Here is a 21,763-nt window from a genome sequence, read left to right as displayed (position 1 = left end):
AATTTCTCAGTAGACATTAAGAAAAAGAAAATGGGGTTCATATAGAAGCACAGCTTCATGATGATAGAGATTCTGCAGCTGCCACTGTGCCATGAGCCTATTCCAAGAGATCCCATGTCACTTGTGCTGAAGCAATAGCACTGAGCTGCCCTGAYACCAACTGCTCACCTCCCCCTCTCCAAACTTAATGGCTGGGGATGTATCAGCACACTATCTGCAAAGTATATGATATCCAGCTTCTATTACAGGAGCACAGACTGGTAGCTGAATCTTGTTTCTATACACAAATAAATCCTCTTTCTTCTTCCTTCCTCTCTCCCTCAAAAATAAACCACCTCTCTGGAATAATTGCTTAATTTGCCTTTCTATTACACTATGCTGGAATAGTGAGACAGGATATCTGTTAAAACTAAGAATCAGGATGCTATTGAGCAATTCTGTGCAGCTAAATCATCTTGCCCCATTCAGGCTGAAGTAGCAAGCTCACATTTCTTGCTTAGAAATCACCTGCTTAACTGTAATTATCATACAAACAGCATTCTCCAGGAAGCCAGGAGAGGAGAGGCAAAATTTCTAGGACTAACCTCTTGCCCCTCCAGCCCACTACGCAGCTGAGTGCTTTCTAAATCAAGCCTTGCTACCCAGGAAGCCTCACTTGTCACCTTAACATTTCAGTCCCTCTATATTTTATCACTTCAGTACTGTCATCCTGCAATTTATTACAAAAACTCTGCCAGAGCTGAGATGATTAATTAGGGTTCTTGATTTATACTTTCCTGTTATTTCTTTTACTAAACTTCAGCTCTCAGCTGATAGTGAGATGGATCAAACTCTTCCATGGGTCTTGCTGGAGATTCCATAGCTCTATATATTGTAATTAATAACTGTGGCCCCTTTAAGTATTTACAGTCATATTTTCTCTCCCCCCCCGAGTCTGATTTCTGTTCTTGTGGCTTTGCAACTTGCATCAAGTCTCCCTATTTATTTACTTATTATCTGGCATGAATAAAAGCAGCCAAACTCTGGAACAAATTTCATTTGGTTTGTAATGCATCAGAGCTTCCATGCAGCTAAGAGTTTGGAGTAGAAAAGCAGAAACCAATTGAATACTAACAGATCCCCAGGTCAGAAGCGAGCAGCACTATAAGGGGTCAGGTCTACCAAACAGCGAGCTTGGAGGAGCAGGTTAGCAAAGCAGTACCCCTCTGCTTAGTGGCTACTGTCCAGACCTGATCCAAAGTATGTGGAAACCACAGAAAGGCTCCCATGCATATCAGATTGTTTTCACATGCRATTTCCTAGCCTGCAGGAAGCACTAGGAAGTGTGACTTACACTAGTCCGCAATAAAGGAGATCTAAAGTAAAATGAGTACTTTTGCATTCATGGGGGACTTGGAGCACATGAACAGCAACCACAGTTTTGCTGATATGCAGAAATTTGTTAATCCACGATCTCACCATGTCTCCAAGCTGGAACAAGGGACATTGCCAGCATCCCTACAAACACCCAATCTCCCTTTCTGAACCTTCTCTTAACTTCTGCAGCAGCAATTTGCAGCAAGTACCACAGGCTGCAAGACATTAGCATCCTGACTAGCTGCTTTTGCCAGCTGTGACCCAGAATGATCAGGTAGCAGCTGAGCTGCTGAGGACCACAACAGCAAGGAAATGTTCAGATCCTACAAACCTCAACCTAAAGCAAGCTGTTTCAACCTCAGTCTTCAAAAAATTCTCAGCACAATAGATAAAGTTATAAGTATTAATACCCAGTGCTCACAAAAGACTTTCAATCTCTAGAAGAACATAAACATTAATTGAATTCAAAGATGCCAAACTGGAGACAGGTAAACAAGAGCAGAGGCAGGAATATTCCCCCCTTGGTCGACTCCAGCCTCATGCCCGATTCTCCAATACACACGCATTACAGGCTGCCAGGACAGTAAATACTCACACTGGCTGTAAAACCCCAAGGTTTTTACAGAGCAGGCATGGGCTTCACCAAGTGACCTCCTGTCCTTCGGTCTAGAGGCACAGACTAGAGAAACTGTTACAAGTAATCTGCACCCTCCYGCGCTCACACTGAAGTCCAGCCTTTGTATTTTCCCTAGAAGCACACAAGAACTGCCTCTTCTCCAAAAATCACCCATGGCTTTAACACACAAGAAAAAGGCAGTTAAACTGAGCTAGTTTTGCAGTCGCTCTTACCTATGGCATCCATTGCATTTTTCATCAGACAGAGCAAGAATAACCTCATCCTGCATTTACAGATGGGGCAACACAAAGATTTAAGGCTAAAAAAATGCCAGTGAGACACTTCAGATCTGGATGCCTAACATGGTCCCCCCAGAGCTTGCACTGATCTTGCACCACCTTTTTGAAGCGCGATAGGCAATACGGGACTGCCCTTCAGCCGCCTTAGCACCAGCAGCATGCTCCCAACAACCAGGAGCAACACAGCYGCAGGGAGGGAGTCAGCCCCCATCCTCCACAGCTTAATTCACAGCTGGGGGCAGTCACACCACATCTCAGCTCCTGAATTCACCTGTGTCTGTGCCCAGGCAGAGATGGCAGGAAGGGAAGAAATTTAGGAAGTTTCTCTTCATTTGGGGAGCAAGGTTTGCTCCCAGGCCAACAAGGGTCTCCAACTCGCAGCCCCCCGACACTAAGAGGACCAAGGCCACACGGATAAGCTGCCAAAGCAGCCATGCGCCTCTCAGCCAGCGTGAGGGCCCCCGGCTCCCACATGTCGCTTCACAGGCCACTCCAACAGCCCCCCCAAATCCCCTTAAAAAGGGGCTTTGCTGCCCCTTCAGGGAACCGGACCCTGCAGAAAGGGGAAGGTAACCTGTTGCCTCAAGCTGCAGAATGCCCCCCAGCCCCTCCTTGCTCCCCCCACACGCGTCCCTGAGCGGTGACATGGGGCTGGGGCCCGCGGAGGGTCATGGCCGCCCCCGAGCTCCCACACAGCCCGTCAGGCCGGTCRGGCCCAGGTCCCCGCACAGCCGGCCGCCCCCTCCCTCCCAAGCCCTCTGCCTGAGGCCAGGCCTGAAAGCCCCCCCCTCCCCATATTTCGGGTGGTGCCCCCAACCCTTCCCACTCCCAAGGGGGCCGTGGGGAGCACTCACACGCCGAGCCCCACCGCAGCCTCCTTCCTGGAGCAGCCGGGCCTCGCAGGCACCGACAACTCCATGGCAACGGCGGACGCTGCCAGGGGAGGAGGCGGTGGCTGCGGGACACCACRGCAGATGGGGAGGCACAGCTCGTTAAGGGACCCCGGGGCAGGGGGCTGAACCGCCAGGCCGAGAGGAGACTCCCCGCGGGAGCTCGGCATCACAGCCCCACTTTCGCAGCGCTCCGGCAGGCCTCGGCCTCGTCCAAGCRAGCCTGCCCCCAACTCTGTTACCTGGCCGTTTTCCAGCGCAGCACGGGCGAGCTCAGCAGAGGGGACACCCAGAAAGCATCCCCACAGCCCAGGTCCGTCCAACCATTGTCACTTCAAAAAGCTCTTGCACCTCTGGCAGGGAGCTCACCCCCATTTACCACCGCCTCAGGAGAACAGGAGAACAGTTGTGCTTCCCCACATTTGCTCCCRTTTTACTTATTTAAAAAAAAAAAAAGGAATGGATACTAAAGGTACTGCTAGCCAGTCATGTCATCTCAAAGTAATAGTGGAAGCTCAGGGAAAAGACACAATGACCATGCTGAGCAYACAGTAAAACTTCCTCCAGCAAACACCCTGCCAGCTTCAGCACAGCCACATCCCTGGGTTTGCTGCCCTGAAACAGGCCTCYGATAAATTCATGGCAGAATCCAAAGCGTTTCTCCCAGATCTATCAGTTGTGCCAGGTCCAAGACAAAGAGGAAAAAAGTCACATACCACCTGGAAATAYAAGTGACACCCAGTATGTCCTAGAAATCATGCCCCATGCAACCCGGAGATGCCAGTGTTGCCCTTGAAAGGAACTATCTGCTCTTCTCCTCATGCAGGTGCTCCCTCCTGCACACTTTGCCATAGTATGGACCCCAGTCCAACCAGCTCACCTGCTTGGCTCGGTCTCTCACACCTCTCAGCCTGCCCTCAGCAAGGCCCTCTGACACATGAAACAGCACAGATGACCTAGCAACTCTCAGGGAAGCAGCTCTGACTAGCAAATGCTGTAAAAAACAAAAAAACCCCCCACCAACCCAAGCCCTTCCCCACCAGCAGAGCCTTTCTGCCACACACAGCTCTAAACCCTTTACTGAACCCAGGCTCCCTCACCCTGTCACTTAGAAGCTCCAGATTGCCTCTGAGCTCCATCACATTGGCCACAGCTGTGGTTCACTCAAACAGATACACTTCACCTGGGTGCTTCTGTTCAGTGCACTCATGCAGGGTGCTAAGAGGGGGTTAAAKCAAGCTCAGTCCTTGCCAAGCTTTCCTTGGATCCCTTGAGTTCATTTCAACCCCACAGATGCTTCTGCAGCTAGGAAAACAAAACTGTTAGACTGACAAGACCACAGTGGAAAACTGGTGCTGCATAAAACAGCAAGCCAGAGTATTTCCAAATCAGATATCTGGACATGGTTCCTGCTTCACAGTGAGCACCACCCGTAGTTCATTTAGAGTCAGTCCTGGACATCTTAAACTCTGAGCCCTGGGCAAATGCCATAGGACTGCAAAGCCTGAGCTGGTGAAATGAGTACCTAAAAGAGAATGTCATCTATGTATTTCCCCCATACACATACACTCCCTCCCTTAAACAAAAAGACTTCTGCCTAAATAACCCAAACTAGGAAGACATACAGTTATTAATGCATTTCACTTGGGAACATGTGTGCTGCGTTCTTGGAAAACGCAAAGCAAGCTAACCAGTTTCAGGCAAGGCTCACCCTGCACTACAGGAAAAGGTACATAGCTGTGTGCTGCTGATATACTCAGTACAAAGTCTCTTCCAAGGATTAGGCACTATGATCTAGCACTTTTTTTTTTTTTTTTTTTGCAAAGAATAAGAAAAATACTGCTGGAGGAAAAACAAAAATACAAATCCTGGCAACTTAAAAACCTGGCAGACAGGCACTCCACACTGAGGATGCCTTCAGCCTAAAAAGAAGCTGGGCTTGTCGTCCTCCCACCATGCTCTGACCTAGGAGTTGCACGTTACCTGTGGGCTGATTCATTCTTCCTTATGCTTTCTAAGCTGCTACAGAGATGAGCATATCATTAATTGTCAGAGGGAAATGCAGGGCTCAGATCAGGTTACTAGAGTAAAACATGAGTTGCAGTTCTTCCCTACCCATGTTTGCCTTCCATCACCCTCGGCTCAGCAGATGAAGGTCAGTTTATCCATCCCTGTTTCACAAAGTGGACATTGAGATGCATATACTGTAGCACAGTGTTTTCACTCATCCAGATTAAGACTGTTTCCTGTCAAGGCCTCAGATGTTAGAGTTTAGGCAGGGTTGTTTTTTTCTTCTTCCTTCACAGGTTCATTTCAGAGCAAAGCAAAGTTAACAGTGCAAGAGAAGCATGGGACAGGGGAGCTTAAACATGCTGAATCTCTTACACATCAGGGGAAAAAACAAAACAAAACATGCCAAGTATTTTCTATACAAGGTCCTTGACTTTCAAACCTTTTTCTCCTCAGCTCCTCTTCCCAAATCCAGGTTCCTATGCAAGACTGCAGATACTCAACCACAACTAAAAGCCACAGTGTCACCTTGGGAGCTGAGGTGCAGCTGTGCGGAYGCTCATGCAGCTGAGTAATGCAAAGCCCAGGACAAGCCTATCCTACTAGATAAAGGACAGCACATGAGTATTTCTGCAACATAACTCCTTACTTGAACTGCAGGCAAATCTCCACCTGGTGTTGGCAGCCCTAGGGCACCAGGTTGAACTTACTCAAGCCCACCCACTGGAGGGCAACTATGCCAGCACACACACAGTTTATCACTGCAAATTCCAGATTACAGTATTTAAGAGGTCACCATTTTGTAACAACACACCAAGGCAGCCTGCAAGAGCTAATTTCAACCACCCAGCCTAGAAAACAACAGCATCCAGAGGGCTCCAGCTCTACACACTTGGCTCAGGCTCTCCAGCCTTCCTGCAACGCTTGTCACTAGAGGGAGCCCCCTCTTCAGCCTGGGTTACACTTGCAAAACCTGCAGCCATCCCTTCCTTAACATGGCCTGGGAAGAGGTAAACTCCCTTCACCGGCATCTTAAACACCCAGACAAAAACCTTGCAGGAAGCAGGGAATAACTGAGACAGTCCTTGGGAAAGGAGAGCTGCAGAGCCCCTGGTGATTAAGCAGAAGAGGACTGCGTGCTCTCTCTGCAAAATGCTGCTTTATTTGATTCTCTCGGTTTTTGCACACAAAGCCCTTGGGGTGCTCTAGCATTTTGCAAAACACACATTCTGCCAGAGCTGCTTAATTTTTGAGGGCAGGGAAGGTAAACACCACAGCCTATTATTTTTTCCAGCTGACAGGGACTTTGAGCAAAAGGAAGACACTGCGTTTCCAACAAAGCACAGTGGACAGTGGGGAAATGTCACTGCAGGTGTACACTGTCATCCAGACTGCCCTCCAGTGCTGGCAGCTGAGCAGGGGGGCCACAGCCAGCTTGTCCCATAGTTTCTTCAGCAGAACCATAGTTCTTGATGGCTACAGACAGTAGGCACATCAATCCAGCCAAGCTGCTATTTTTAAACAGCAAGGGACCTGAAACTAAAATCAATATGGTTGTACATACTCTGTCTGCACACACACACAGTTCAGGACACCCTGCAGGATGTGAAAGGCTGCAGCCTGCACTTTCTGACCTAACCCAGGGTCTCACTGTGCTTGGAGCTGGAAAAGTCTTTAGTGAGAGACCTCCCTTTGCTGCCCAGACACACAGGCCTAGCAGAGACAGCAAAGCAGAGGAAGAGCTGCACACAGAGCACACAGCAAGTTTGGAGAGGAGCTAAGCCAGTCTCCGGGCTTCCGGCATACAGTACTCTAGGTATAGAAGCAGTTTCAAACCAGTTTCGTGTTTGAGGCTTCACCCATGAGACTGGAAGCCTCTAAGATCAGAGTTGCCTCCTCCCTGCTGTCAGGAGAGCCAGAGGGTATAAATCAGAAATAAAGGATCTGGGTAGGCTCATCTGCATCACAGCACAAAGTGTAGCCTAGGGATGAGAGGACAGTGGTACATTGGCCAAGCCCTCCTTGCTTCCTCGGAGCACCACTGCCACAAAAGCATCATCCCTGCTAGAGCAGCTGGCCCGCTCACCCACATCAAGACTGGAACTCGCAAAACCAAGTCTCTTCCAGGCTCCTTCCTCCAGACACAGTTTCAGTTCAAAGGAAATGCTTGCAAGCTAACCACAAAATGAAGCTTCATCCATCTTCCCTAGTGGAGACCTGCAGACACTTTCAAAGAGAGCTCAGAAACTGAAATTCTTAACACCACTGGATGCTCATAGGACATACTGGATTTACATTACTGACCCCTGTCCCCATCCCAGCTGCCTTCTCCTCATTCCTGGGATTGTGCACACCCACCTCTTTCCTCTCCTCCCACAGGGACTAACAAGCCCATCTCTTCTTCCCTTACTAACACCCTCCAAGAACCCACCACTGTCTYCTTTTACAATACCAGATTCTCACCATGAAGTTCAACTTGAAGCAGTCATTCCTGACTAACCCTTGGCTCCCAGTTGGCTGCTTGCAATTTTGACTTGAAGGGCAAGTTTCCAGTAAGATCTCTCTTGTTCTCTCCCTCACTGCCAGATCAGTTGGTCACAAAAGCATTTCCGTTTCCCACACCTTGCTTCACTCTGACCCTGGACAGCAGAGACTGTAGCTAGTCCCAAGGAACTAAAGGGGGGATAACACTAGTGCACAGCCAGGCACAGAAGCAAGCCTGCCATCTCCCTTCCTACCCTGCTCCCTCAGCACTTTAGATGAGTCACCATTCCCCATCCTAGCAGGGTTTGGCCAAACTAAGCTATTGGCTCTGGTCCCTTTAGAGGTGCAGATAATTGCATTAGCCCATGCGAGRAGCCGCTCTACAGGGCTGAGAATCCTTTCCCTGGCCCTTGGGAAACACTGTTTACACAGCTTTTCATCCTTCTGCAGAAATAAATAAGCACACAGCTGAGGGCAACAGGCAGGCGTGTTGCATTATTAACCTCTCCCTTGCTGCAGCATGAGAAGGATACAGAGCACTATCAGTTGGCATCCCCCAGAAGTCCTCCCACTGTGCTCTGGGTTGAAAGATCACACAGGTACTATCTAGCTTATGAACACCTAAATTAGGGCTCCTAGGTGGGTTTGAACCAGGTATGTCAGAGCTGTACCCCTCCTGCCATCAATATTGCACTAACCAGATCGAAAKTGCAGAATAAATGTACGTATTTGGTGTCTTGCAGAGAACACAGAGCTGCAGCAAAGGCAAAGACAAGAGCAGCAATGAGGATCAAAGAGAAGGACAGCAGTGCTGGCACAGGCACCTCACAAAGCACACACAGCTTATACAACCACAGGGATGCAGACAAGAGTATCCAGCTACACCCATTTTAACCCACAAAGGAACACCTCTAGTACTCAGGTAAAGAAAGGACACTGACTGCAACACTCATGTTACAGATGCCCTCAAAAATTTTCCTACTGAAGAACTGGAGTGAGATCACTTACCCATTTGTAACTTCACAAAGTCCCAAATTTGTAGCCCACAATCCTCTACAGGTTGTTTTTTCCTCCTGAGAAGAGAGGGGGGGAAAAAAGTCTCCTTTTAGCCATGTTCCCCCTGCTATTTGCCTTCTTTTGAGCAATGCAATCCCACGTTGCAGGAAAGAACATTGACTTTTCAGTAGCACAGACCTCRACACACAGCCCTGGGCTGGCTTTCTCCCTTTTTAATACCATGCTGAGAATCAATTTTGTTTCCTCACTTTCTGCTTACTTTCCATCTCACTTCCAAACTCTCAACTGCTCCTCTCCCCACTCTTCTCTAAATTAAGATTTCAATCACCTACATTCTGGAGACCCTGACATTAGCCATGCAGCTGTACAGCCTTTAAATTTAAGGAATAGATTGTTCTATCTACAACATCCTTTAAAATAGAGCAAAGCCCATGGCTCCCATGACTACTCTTGGGTTCTCTTTTTCCCTTAATACTATGAAACCATTTAATCCATCCAGCTGTCTTAGGGTGTAAACACAGAAGGAAAAAATATATAAAAAMCAAGAAGTTAGAGTTCAAGGGGAATCTTTAATGTGGATGTTAGCAAGGCAGCAACTGAGGCTGTGATTTCCAAGAGACAACATCACAGGAAGATGGGCAGATTCTGGACACAGGTTCAGGCCTGATTCAGCAAGGTAATCACAGCACCGCACCCTAGGCAAGAGCTGGGACAGACATCATGGGCACTGATCACTCACACAGTTACCAGATGGCTCAAAAATTTTTCTGGGGGTTGAAGTTACTTTCACCCTGACTGCCTTGGCCCAATGTTTCCTCTGGTGGCTAAAAACCCACTTGAAACCTGTGATGCTGATGACAGAAATGTGCCACAACACCAAACTGTTGGGCCAGGGTCTCTCCTCCCTCTCACACACCTCCTCTCCCCAGCCAGCAGGTCCTCCCAGGGCTCTCCACCCCACCCAGTGCCACATGGCAGCACAGGTTGAGGGAGTACTAGCCCCTCTCCTCCACCTGAAATACAGGACCCCTTTCAGCACACAGCACCTCTCCTTTTCTCCCTCACTCTCCTGCAGAGTGGAAACAGTGCTACCAGGCAGGAAGAGGGCAGGAGGACATGTGTTCTGTCTCCAGCCCCTCTCCCAGCTGTGGGGAGAGGGGCTACAGGTAACACTGTTCCAGGAAAGGGAACAGGGTAGGAAGAGATACAGCCACACTAGGTAGCAACACCAGGAATCACAGGGGAACTGGCTTCCAGGGACATGAGCACTGCTTGGCATCACATTTAAAACCATGATAATACCTCAGCACCTGTAGCCCAGCAGGACCCTCCCATGGTCACTGCCAGGACCACACTACTACTCAGTGTCCTTCCCTCTCCTAGCTTCTCCTCCAGACCAAGGAAAAACCCTCACTTACTTAACCTGGTCCACAACAGCTTGATCAGTGTTTGCAGCTCCCAGAATCACTTGGCAGCCCACTGGGGGTAAGACTGGTCCAGAGCCCATGGGACAGGTCCCTTTAGCTCCTGGCTCCACAGGATATCTACTATCCATAGCCCAGGCAGGTTATCATCTCTCCTGCAGGGCACTTTCAGACACCAACAGCTGGTTCTGTGATTTGAAGCATGGGAGAGAAAGATGAGAAAGAAAAATAAGTTGTAAGTGGGACACAGGGAAGAGACAAGCCTGGCATGCGACATACATTTCAACCTGAGCTCACAGGAGCACCTGGCACAGCTACAGCAATTACAGCAGCTGTGAAGCACTGTGGGGCATTTGGAAGCAGTGCTGTGAAAGCAGTAGCTTGTTTTATTTATCACTTGTGAAGCACTGAAGGAAAAAGAGCTGGTTTCCGTGCCACAGCCAGGCCAGCTGGTGCAGCTCGCTGCAGCACACAGCACAGCGGTGAGATGCTGGGGGCAGTCTGCAAGCACCACACCGCCCAGGAGAGCTGCCAGCTCTGCTGTGCAACGAAGTCGCAAACCAAAGYGCGGACCAAGGAAAGAGCAAAGCTGCACAGGCCCTTGCTTGCTCTCAGCAGTTGCCTTCACAGGCCCCATGTACTCGCACTATTTCCAGACTGCCGTAAGAGGAGTTTGAATTCACACAAAATATCAAGGCAATTACTCTTACCTGAGAATGCACTTCTGGATTGCCTTTTATTAGTCAAATATTTGACTGTATTTGCATCTGAAAGTCTTTTGCCAAAGAGACTGGGRGCTTTTGTTAAACACCCACCAGAGGCCATGGTGAGCTGGAACTGGAGTCACTGGTTTCCGATTCTTAAACACAGACACCTGGTGCATCCTTAAAAAGAGGCTCTGCTGTCTGCTGTAGAAGCTTTAGAGCCTAATAATACATCTGAGACTGATGTCTCCAYACTAACTCCCAGCACATCACTTTCTGGTGGGGTGGAGATGTGTGTGTGTGTGGGGGGGCCATATTTGTTTTTCACATACAGATTGTACAAGCTAACTCATTAAATTAACTCCCCTCAGGTCCTCCTTTCAACTCTTCCCATCCTCCACAAGTCCCAAGAACAACCACARAAAAAAAGCCAGCAACAGAAACAGCCCCAAACACCTGCTGCAGTTTCTCCCTGGAAGAAACCTTCCCACCAAAGAAAGACCCATGAAAGTTTTCTAATAAGTGTAAGGCTCCAAAAGCAGAGGGGGGAAAAAAACCCTAAGAACAAAGCAGTAGAGCCACTAGTGAAATTAAAGAGTAGTTGATCAGAAAGGCTGAGTGGCCCATGCAGGACCAAAGGTCTGAAAGAATGAAGCTGTCAAGTCACTGATAATTTATCATTTAAAACAGCTGGGATTTTAGAAGACAAGACAGTAGCCACATTAAAAAATAAAACAACAAAAATTAAAAAACTGGCACAACAGTGGGCCCAGGTTTGTACTTGTGTCTGCAACCAGGGGCACATCAGCAGCACAAGCAGAGCATCCATCTGCAAGGCAAGGCTTGGAGTCGCAGGACAGACTCACCTGGCCCGGAGCCGCCAGCCTCACTTTCTGAAGCCTCTTCCTGCCTTGCCATGCAGTTCTGCTTTCCCATCATCAGGTCTTTTACAGGAGCAGCTCAAGAGGGTGCAGGTTTGATTTGAGCAGCCTCTCTGCCAAAGATGAAAGCAGGGACCTGAGTACCCCATTTGCGACTTCCTCTCACATTGAAAAAATCTTCTCAGTGCACTCAGGCACCTGATCTCATTAGCAGGGAAAAGAGGGAACAGATGGAAACATAAAAGGAGCTGTCAGCTGTCAACCACTGACCCCATCCCTCTCTCCACTGCAGTGGGAGCATGATTGGCTGCTCTGGAAAGGATGACAAGGCCAGCAGACAACAAGGAGGATTTCAGGTGGGCAAACAGGAGCAGATGAAGCTTTGGTAAATAAAAGCTCCTCRTCAGGACAAAATTCACCCGCAATCAGGAATGAAAGGAGATGCATGTCTGGGAATTCTCCCCTCCCTGCAAACAGGGAGAAGTGGAGAGACAGCCAAACCAGCCACGATGCCTGAAGCCTGCCCAGCATGCCTCAGCCTCCAGGTACCAGCAAACCCAAGAGCACAGCCCAGATACAAGCTAGGATGTCCAGCAAGGCCTACAGGAACCTGGCAAATCTCAGACCACGTGGTTTGGGTGCTCAAGTGCTCTCCTCAGCAGACCCCATTCTTGTTGTACAATCCAAGAGTGTAAAAGGTACATGCCCACCACCCTCTTCTTGTAGGTGTCTGCTCCTTTCCCATCCTTGCAGTGCCCACCTCAGGTAGAGAGCTGCGCAGCTTCCCTTACACAGGGCAGCACAGGGACTCCCAGGCAATTGGGCCAAAAAGAGGGAGCCTTCCCCTACTGTGAACAGTTCAGAAATAAGATAAGAAAGTTAGAGATTTCCTTCCATGACAGAAGCAGCACATTAGACGGATCAAGGATGACATAAGAGGCCGGGAACTTGCACTGATCTAATTATGGCTTTGCCAGGGACCAGGAAAGATACCTGATCTCACTGGGACTCAACTTTCCTACCTGCATAGGAAGTCCAATAATATTTATTTGGAAAATGGCACAGTCACGAAGGGCTAGCAAACACCTTGCATTTACAGTGCTGTGAATGCTACGGTGCTTATCTAGCCTCTCTTACGAGATCTGAGCAGTTCGGTGCCTTCATCAATCTACAGAATAAAGTTTCTTGGTAGAAACAGGCATCTTTTATCACACTAACCAGATGGGACCAAAAGATATTACTAAGAAGCCTTAACCTGCCAATATCCTTAGACCCTGCTGGCTATAGCAATATACCATTAGAGCACATGAATGCAGCAGTCCTGAGAGGTAGGAAAGAATCTCTATTTTATGGATGGAGAACCAAGATGCAGGTATTACTGTACAAGAAAATTAAGATATTAGTTTACCACACATTAGCCCTTCTCTGGGAACCGCCCACGGGCAGGCTCTTGTCCCATAAAAGACAAAAGGTGACATATTCCACACATGCTGTGGGGCCAGACACCCAGCACATTTGCAGTCAGGTACAGCTGCCTACCTCCTGCCTTGGTCATCTGCCTAAAAGCTTTGAAGAAAAGGGCAGGGAAAGGGCATCAGGTGTCCAGCTGGTGTCTTCAGCCCTCAGCACCTTCCATCTCTAAAGAAAAACAGAACAGCACACACAATTACCTCCAAGCACCATGACCTTCTAGAGGCATCAGCTGAACTTTTAATTGAGAAGCAAAGGTCTGCAGTTCCCCTTTAGAACAGTCACAAGGGGGATATCTTCTATTAACATCCTTGACTGCTGCTTCCACCTTTCTAATTAGGAACTGTATGCTAATTGCTCCCAGAGTCACAACATCTTGCTAAGCTGAACACAGGAAGATGGCTTGGGTTTAATTTTCCTACAGCTAGGAGACAGAGGTTTCCAAGCCTGGATGGAAACCTGTTTCTTCTAGCTGATCTCATCAGCCCCGAGAGCTCCTTTTAGAGGAGATATCACATGAAAGATACACTTGGGATTAACCACGTCAGCTACCATAAACCTTCATGTGGAAAAGCCAGGCTGGAAGGGGAGCAAAAGTAGCTCCCCAAGAAGCAGATCCAGACCATATATCTAGCAAAGAGGCTGGTGAGGAAGCCAGCCCATAACATCTCTTCACCAGGAGCCCAAGCAGCAGCAGAGCTTTGCAGGCTGACTGTGGAAAGCTCCAGCTGCTCACAGAGCACAGCTCCCTGCTTGGCTGATTCACAAGTCCTCCCTCCCCAGACAGAGGCAGCAGATTAAATAACAAACCTCCCTTTAGACAGGGCATTTGAGTCCTTAACAACAGCTTGGGTCCCTGGGCTTAGCTTCACTCTTCTGCTGCTCACAAAGTTTTTCTGCCTCACTGGACATTGGTCCCTCCCTCCCCTCTCCTGAACTCGAGATGGGACCCTAGAGAGCTCAGACCAGCCCCTAACATGCTTTCAAGCTTGCTGGGCTGCCCTTATCCACAGCCCGCAGTCCCCACACATAGGGCTGCCCTTTTTACGTTCTCACAGGCAGGCCAAGCTGAAAAGCGGTCAGGGAGGAGCATTTGTTTGGGAGGGCAGGCTCTCTCCTTCTCAAAGAGCAGCGCTTCCAGAGCGGACAGACTGGCAAATATATGCACAGGGCTCTGAAGGCAGAGGACCCTCTGGAAATGCCTGTCATGAGTCCAGCTTTTCTTGGCCCCCCACAAAGCTTGTCTTCCACAAAAGCTACAGGAGAGCCTAACACACACATCCTGTCACCCTGGGAACTAATCCCACCCTTGTCCTCCTTGATTTAACTGCCCATTTGAGCCCACAGCAAACCACCAAGGCCCAGGAACACCCAGCCTGACACATGAGGGTCACAAATCAAGTGCAACTTCTGGCTGTGAACCAGCTAAGCTGCTTTTCAGAGAAGCAATACAAAGAACTCCTGCCAGCACTTCACTCCCAAAGCTCTGCTCAGTGGCCTGCCAGGGCAAGGGCTGCCACCAGTATGTGGCTRCACAGGCTCCTCAGCTCCCCAATTCCCCCCCTCACCACCTCCACTTGCCCCAAGCCCCCAGTACACTTCCATCTGGCAGCATCACGGCAACAGCAGTTGTCTTTCCAGTAAAATAGATGTATCTGGAAGGGAGAAGGCAGCTAGCATCTGCTCCCAGTTGGAGGATGCAGCAGACAGACAGGGATGCTGCTACATTTCTGAATGTTTTGTAACACATTTTTCTCTTCCTTTCCCTCACGCCTCACAAAGCAGATGGCACAGGCCATCAGTTGGATCAGGCACAGAATCATGGAGTAGTTTAGGTGGATGGGACTTTTAGATGTTTCTGGTCCAACCCCCTGCTCAAAGTAGGGCCAATTTCAAAGTTAATCAGGTTGCTCAGGGCTGTATCCAGCTGTGCTGAATATCTCCAAGGATGGAGATTCCCCACCTCTCTGGATCACATAAGCCTCCACCTGCCTTTAAAGCTACCAGACACAGGTAGGTTTGTCCTTGACTATGGCACAGAGCCCAGGCTGAGAGCCGTAGCATGTTGTGATCCTGCGGGATATGTAACAGCTCTGGCCAGCCCTTGTTCTGGAAGAAATTAGACTCAGCACATGCCTCCAAAATCTTTGCCTCCTTGAATAGAAAGTCTCCTGGCTCTTTCAGCAGCCATCTGTTGAACCACTGCCTGAGACTGAGATGCCAGCTGCTTCACACCAAAGAGGGAAGCCAGTGGATAGCTGAAAGGCATTGAGGTTATCTGCCCTGTGCATACAAGTACCAGAGAATGTGCAACAGATCAGTAGTCCCATAGAAATAAGAAATAGGCTGCCCTGAAAAGAGATCTGTGGTGGAGTTTACCTGGGCATCCATTAAGCAGCCTGTTGGGAGGCTGGGTCAGCAGAGATGAAGGGCTAATGAAGGTTGAGGTTCACCCCAGGTACAACAGACAGACATCACCTGAAACCAGGAGAAGCAGCGGGCCTGGGTGCACTCACATGTTGAGCTGGGGTCCTGTGGCAGTCTACAACTTGGACTTGTCTCAGCATTTCTGCAGTCTGGGACCCTTCGTCACGCTACAGCCTGTTCGGCAGCCAAGAGAAGCTGAAATATCTGCCCCTACAGTATATATGGAGGGTGCCCTTCTCCAGCACAAAGCAAACCAAGGCTGGATTGTCCAAACTACGTTTTGATGCTGTTCTTCCATTGCTGAGCAAGCTGTATCATGATTCACAATCCTCTCCTGACCATCCACATATTTGATGCACTGTAACTACCAGGTGATAAACTCCAGACAGTGGCACATCTTTGGCCCTGCAGCTATAATATCTGCTTCTAGTGGTCTTGCAATCCAACAGCACCAAGAAGGCCAGTCAGAGGCCATGGCATGAACGCTAGCCTATTCCTCTGTACTTCGGGGGTGACATGGAATGGTGGGCAGAGAAGTCCCTGGTTACATGCCTGTCAAAGAAGGTGGAAGAATAACTAAAGATCTCAAAACTAAGGATGACATACAGTTGGGAAAAAAATAGTAAGTGTCACTGTTCAAAGGAATAACTAATTCTTTAGCTAGCAGGAAGAAATGTTGTATGCGCTGGATTATCCAGCACTCCCACGACAGTCTTTGTACCTTGCTCTGAAGATTGTTGTAGCCAGCACACTGGATTAACCAAGCCTTTACTTCAGTCCAGACTGGCAACTCTGTGCTCTTGTTGGGGTGTAGGTGATAGTGATCCAAGAGTTATCCTTGTCACTAACACTGTTCATGGAGTGAGCATGCAACCAACAAACCCCTGATACTGGCAATTGATTTTCAAAGGATCTTTCAATTCAATCCTCCTGCTGCTGCACAGGAAGTAAGTACCAACCACCTTTAAGTACAGCTGATTGCAACAGACTGGTTCAGAATTATACCTTGTCTGAGTAGATAAGCCACTCAAGTGCTAATGTCTGCACTGGGAACTTTTCAGTAAGCAATGCATGAAGACACATTTCCAGACTTGTCCAAAAGAGAAGAAGCTTCAGCATGTCTGTGACTGCTGCTGAATAGAAGAGTTTGATTTTTTTTCTTCCCCTTTTTTAGTACATCGTGCTACTAGAAGTGCTTCTTCTTTCCTAGAAAAACTAAGGTGATACTTGCAACAGTAATGCAGAATGGGCAAACTCCAATCTGGTAATGGTTACCTATGTTATAGGAACTGTAACTTCTGGTCTTCCAAAATATACCATTACGAAAGCATCCAGACTACCCCACAATGGCAAGAGGGGGTTAACTGTAAAGCACTAATGTCTGTCCTGCTGCCAGGTCTATCAGCTGAATACAAACACACAGCAAGTTAGAGATGGGTACCCAGAAAGACAATTGCTCATACAAACCAGAGGGTTTCAACCCATGAATAGTAGAGAGGCCAAAGACCCAACCAACCAGACAGAGCTTATGGTAGATGGGCTGATGAAACACAAAGGAAAGGGGTTCCTGAAGCATCCACACACAGGGGTGGAAAAAAAAGGCAGAAGAGAGGTATCATTCCTGAGAGCCAGGCCAGCCAAAAGTAAATCCCAACTCATGAGCTCAGAAAGCATGTAGCAAGTGCCAAGATTTGCTCAGCTAATATATGCTGAAGTCCTCAATAAAACAGCAACTCTATTTTTTTCCACTGGATGAATAATCCTTTCTATCAGGATGCAATCAGGAGCCCAACTCTGATTTGGCTGGGATAGCTTCTCCTCCGATTAGGAACCTGGAGATCTCAGCTCAGCCACTCAGAAGAATCTTGCTTCCACGGAGATTGCTTACAACAGCCCAGGGGATTAGGCACAATAGAGCATTCACTGCAAAAAAACAAGGCAGAACTGAGCTGCTGTTTGCCCATTCAAACTGCTGCAAGACATTTTAGTTGAGGAACGGAGGAAAGAATTGTATTCTTTTGCTGATTCCTCAAAATTAAAGAGTACACAACTGCTTTCCATCACTCATTTCTATGTCAATTTAAAAGACTGATGGTGCTCATTTCTTTCTGGGGTTAGGGCAAAATAATGGGGACTAGTCATCTCCACTTGTGTGATTGATATGAAAGTGCACTTAGGACTTGTCCACATGTGACCAGCACAATCACTACAAAAAAATCAGTGCAAAAACTATAGCCTGTCCTAATGCTTGATAATCAAGCCTGTGAAACTACAGCACATGAAACAGCAGGACCAAAGCCTAGAACAAAGATCTGCCCAGTACATGGGAAAGAAAGGGGAAGAAGATGCAATGTTGGAAGCATTAGGTTCCTGAGACTAAGCAGCATGGATGTGATCTAGATAAAACCTCTATATCATATTCCCATTGATTAATCAGTGGGGAGATCTGACTTTCTAAATTAAGGCTGTTCCATAGCTTGCTAGAACATGGCTTGCTAGAGGGGTAAAGTATTCTACAGATCTGCAAACAAGATGTATTTTAGTTTGCTGAGCCTTGGTAAAATAAAGCTGTATCCTAATGAGAAAAAGCAGACCTGATTTGAGACGTGGGACCACTGCAAAAGCCACTGTCCAAAGGTCAGGACAGAAAAGCAGAGGGCTTAGGCCTCCATCAAAGGGGCTACTTCCAAAGTGTCTCCCACCTTCTGGTCAGTAATTTGCAGACCAGCCACATCTTTGAGGAAGAGTCCGAAACCTCTGCTCTAAAATACCAGACAAGCCCTCAACTGAGGCAGAGGGGTGGCTGAGTTATTCACAGCCAGGGAGTTAGCTAAAAATGTAGTTTAACACATTTGTCTGCCTCACCTAGAGCACTATTAAACTCCCTTATATTGATCTATCCTGCCAGAGATTTTAACCCTTAAGAGCTCAGATGCTAAACACTAGTCAAGAAAGAATTTTGTTTTTATACAGATATACAGTTTCCTTTGTATGAGTGTCTAAGTGGTTGTGAATCACTTGCTTGTCTATCATCCCTCCCAGCTCTTGCTTGAAGGAGGACTCATTCAGTTCCTTCTTGCACAATGCCTACTACAGTACTTACTGATATGCAAACAGCAGGCAGTGAAGCCCAGGAGATGGGTAGTTATTGGGGGATTGCTATCAGTTGCTGCAGAAGGCACAGAAGTGTCCTGTGGCATGTGGCTTGCTTGATGCACTGGGAGAGGGTTGGTCAAGCCACACATGGAGCATCCTCCCACCTTCATCTTCTCTCCAGTCTTCCACCAAGAGAACTGCAAAGGCCTGTGCAGGCTCTAGGCCAGCCGTGACCAAACCACACTGACCAGCGGTAACCAAGTGTCTCAGCTTTGGACAGTCATCCAGCAGCCCATCGGTTGTCAGATACACAAAGCCAGCAAGGGAGTGGATGAGAAGCAAAGGAGCCAAGGGGCAAACAAGACAACAGTCTGACCAGAGAATACCTTTGGGGGACAGCACCTTGCCTTGATACAGTCTATAAGGGAAAGGGAGATTTTACCAAAGAGTTGGTCTAACATGCACAGGGTAGCCAACAGCAACACATTGTTTCCATCTGTGATGTACAAAGGGACAAAAATAAAGCTCCTATGTGTACACCAGTGGCTTCATGTAATTACTTCCTGTTTACCATGAATTATAGCAGCAGCTGTCAAATCCACAGCCCCCACAGACAGGCAGTCCACTCATCTTTCCTGCCTTCACCAGACCTCATTGAACATCTTTGTACTAGGCGGCTGTCTTGGCCTAGAGAGTAAAGACAGGATGAGGGCTTGGAGCAGAATTGGCAAATCCTCCCCTGTGCTGAACCCGGCATCCTGGGTGCTGGAAGAACAGATAACCCTGCCCTGTTCCTCCATGTGTCACACAGCCTGAATTTGTTTCTGCGAATTAAGGGTCAGGAGCAGGAGAGAAACAGAGCAATTTGTTTGTTAGCACAAATAGCTTGGTTTTGAGGCCCGGTATCCCCCTCCCAGAAGACATGTCCACAGACACTTGGACTAAGGGAAAGTTCCTTCAGGTGCAAGTAGGAACATAGTAAATCTTCAAATTTTCTCCTGTATTTGGTCACTAGAGAGCTGTCCATCAGACCCTAACCAGAAGAGCCCCCATCCTAATTAAAGGTAACATGTAAAAGGCCAAAGCAACAAAAGTAGAGATTGATTGGTAGGATTGGGTGAGTAACAAAATATAGAAGCTTTTGTTAACATCTTTTTGAAGGGAAAACTAAAGCTTACAGGCATCACTGCTGGAAGGCTCTTACGGAGGAGAGAGAGTGTTAAATATTGTCAGTTGGCAGATTTAAAAATTGTCTGAAAAATGTCAAGTACTGTCAGGATAACAACAAAGCTCTCGGCAGCAAAGCCTGTAGCAAGGGACTCCTATGGGCTCATCTCCGAGAGCACAGGCTGATGGGCCATCAGCCCTGCCAACAGAAAAAAGCTTATTAGCAGCTGGTACAGAGAATACAGTACCCTCAAAAGACAGGTCAGCCCATCAAGAGAATCGGCATCTCCCTTCAGTACCTGCAGCTACATCTGCAATCCAGTCCTGCTGTCAAGAGTCCTCTCCTAGACTGATGGGAGGTCAGCACTCCCAGGCTCCCAAAGCCAGTCTTTTGTGGAAACTGCACTCAGGCCATTTCAGGGGGAAAAAATAAGATATTCCTTAATTCCAGAGGATGACTTCCAGGAATTCTGCCACTGCAGGGAAAAGGAAAAAGGAACATTTTTATTCAATTGTCCTGAAGCAAAATAAAACCAACCGCTGTAGTAGTGAGACAGCTATCACAGGAGCAGAGATCTTCACAGCCCTGAAATAGCCTTCCCTCTGGACTCCAGCTGCATGGGATTGCTTTACATTGCCTTACACAATCCAAAATAAAAATGCCTCCTACAAGTTATCAAAGAAATGGCATTAAGGTGGCCCATATGATTATGCATTGGCTACTAACCCTCTATTCTCTTCAGTACCTACAGCAAATCTCCAGGACTGGTTCAACCTTACCATTAGGATTGTTCTTCTGAAATGGTAACATTAGTGGCTTCAGCAGGATCAGAGCTAGACCATAAAACTTCTCTCCTGTATTAGATCAAACCCTGATGTCTCTGACCAGCTTACTTTCCACACCAGCTACATGGCCCGCTGTAACTCAGCTCCGGATCCTGACCAGGTACACAGCAAAGCCAGAGGAAGAAAGCTGGTTGTGAAACAGTTTGACAATGCTAGGATAACACCAAGGGTTGATAGCAGTTAGGTCCAAATGTCCACCATCCCTTCAGAGAAGCCTCCCCCTCTGGCACTACAAACTATAGGGTCAAACACTCCAAGAAAAAGACAGACATCCCATTATTTCCAGGGTCCTTGCTTGGCAATTCAACAGCGAGGTGATAGACACCTTAACTGGTTATCTCAGAGGTGGTGTAAACAGTTATCCTTTGAGGGGAAAGAAGGGAAGGGAGAAAACGTGGCATAACACATTTCAAGTGAGATTAAAAGAATCAAAGATCCATGAAACCAGTCCATGAACCAGACATTTTGTATCTCTGCAGATGTTACTGTACTTGGAATGGCACAATATTAAAATCCATGTCACAGGGAGACCAGAAATGCTTTAGAGATGAGCACAGAGTACAGTGCTGCAAACTCCTTAAAAGCCAGTGGAGCACACCTCCTCCCGGGGGTGGCCAGCTCTGTAATTGCCACATTGCTTCACTGTAATGATAGGGGGAAAGAGTCAGGACAGCTGCAAAAATTAAATGAGACACTTCTCGAAGGGGAAAAAAGGAAAGAGAAAATAACCAAGATCTTTTTACCATACTGTTTGTGACAAGAGGCATCAAAACACACAAGTAGTGATGGACAGCTGGGGAGAACAGCCAGGATTAGATAGAACAGGACTGCATAAAATTAGGAAAAAAACAACAACATTCATCTAAAACATTACTTATTTTGCTTTGCCCTAAAGGAACCACAGTGTCTCAAGGCAAGTGTCCCATTTTGCCACCCAGCCACAGAACAAGGCTACTGCTTTCCCCAAAGAGCCTCTAGCAACTCTAAGGGCAAGGGAGGAAGGGAGACTTTTCCAGCTGGTGAGCCTGGGCAAGAGGAGCTCTCTCCTGATCCAACACACTTGCTCTTCCTGCATT

At 47.8% G+C, this 21,763-nt stretch overlaps 1 protein-coding gene across 1 annotated transcript in view; it reads right to left on the bottom strand.

Annotated features, from left to right (window-relative positions):
* The window catches only part of LOC112975170 (hydrocephalus-inducing protein homolog), a 108,780-nt gene extending 97,010 nt beyond the window's left edge, over positions 1 to 11,770 (bottom strand). The window contains exons 1-3 of the mRNA XM_026084905.1: positions 11,667 to 11,770; positions 10,091 to 10,284; positions 8,664 to 8,728 (exon numbers count right to left, since the gene is read on the bottom strand). The gene's annotated coding sequence lies outside the window, so the exon portion shown is untranslated. The remainder of the gene's footprint in view (positions 1 to 8,663; positions 8,729 to 10,090; positions 10,285 to 11,666) is intronic.
* Between the last annotated feature and the right edge of the window lie 9,993 nt (positions 11,771 to 21,763).

Source organism: Apteryx rowi, unplaced genomic scaffold, assembly GCF_003343035.1.
Source record: "Apteryx rowi isolate R43461 unplaced genomic scaffold, aptRow1 scaffold_653, whole genome shotgun sequence".
NCBI lineage: Eukaryota > Metazoa > Chordata > Aves > Apterygiformes > Apterygidae > Apteryx > Apteryx rowi.
Note: the sequence above shows the minus strand (reverse complement) of the source record. Positions and strands in the feature narration are given on the sequence as shown.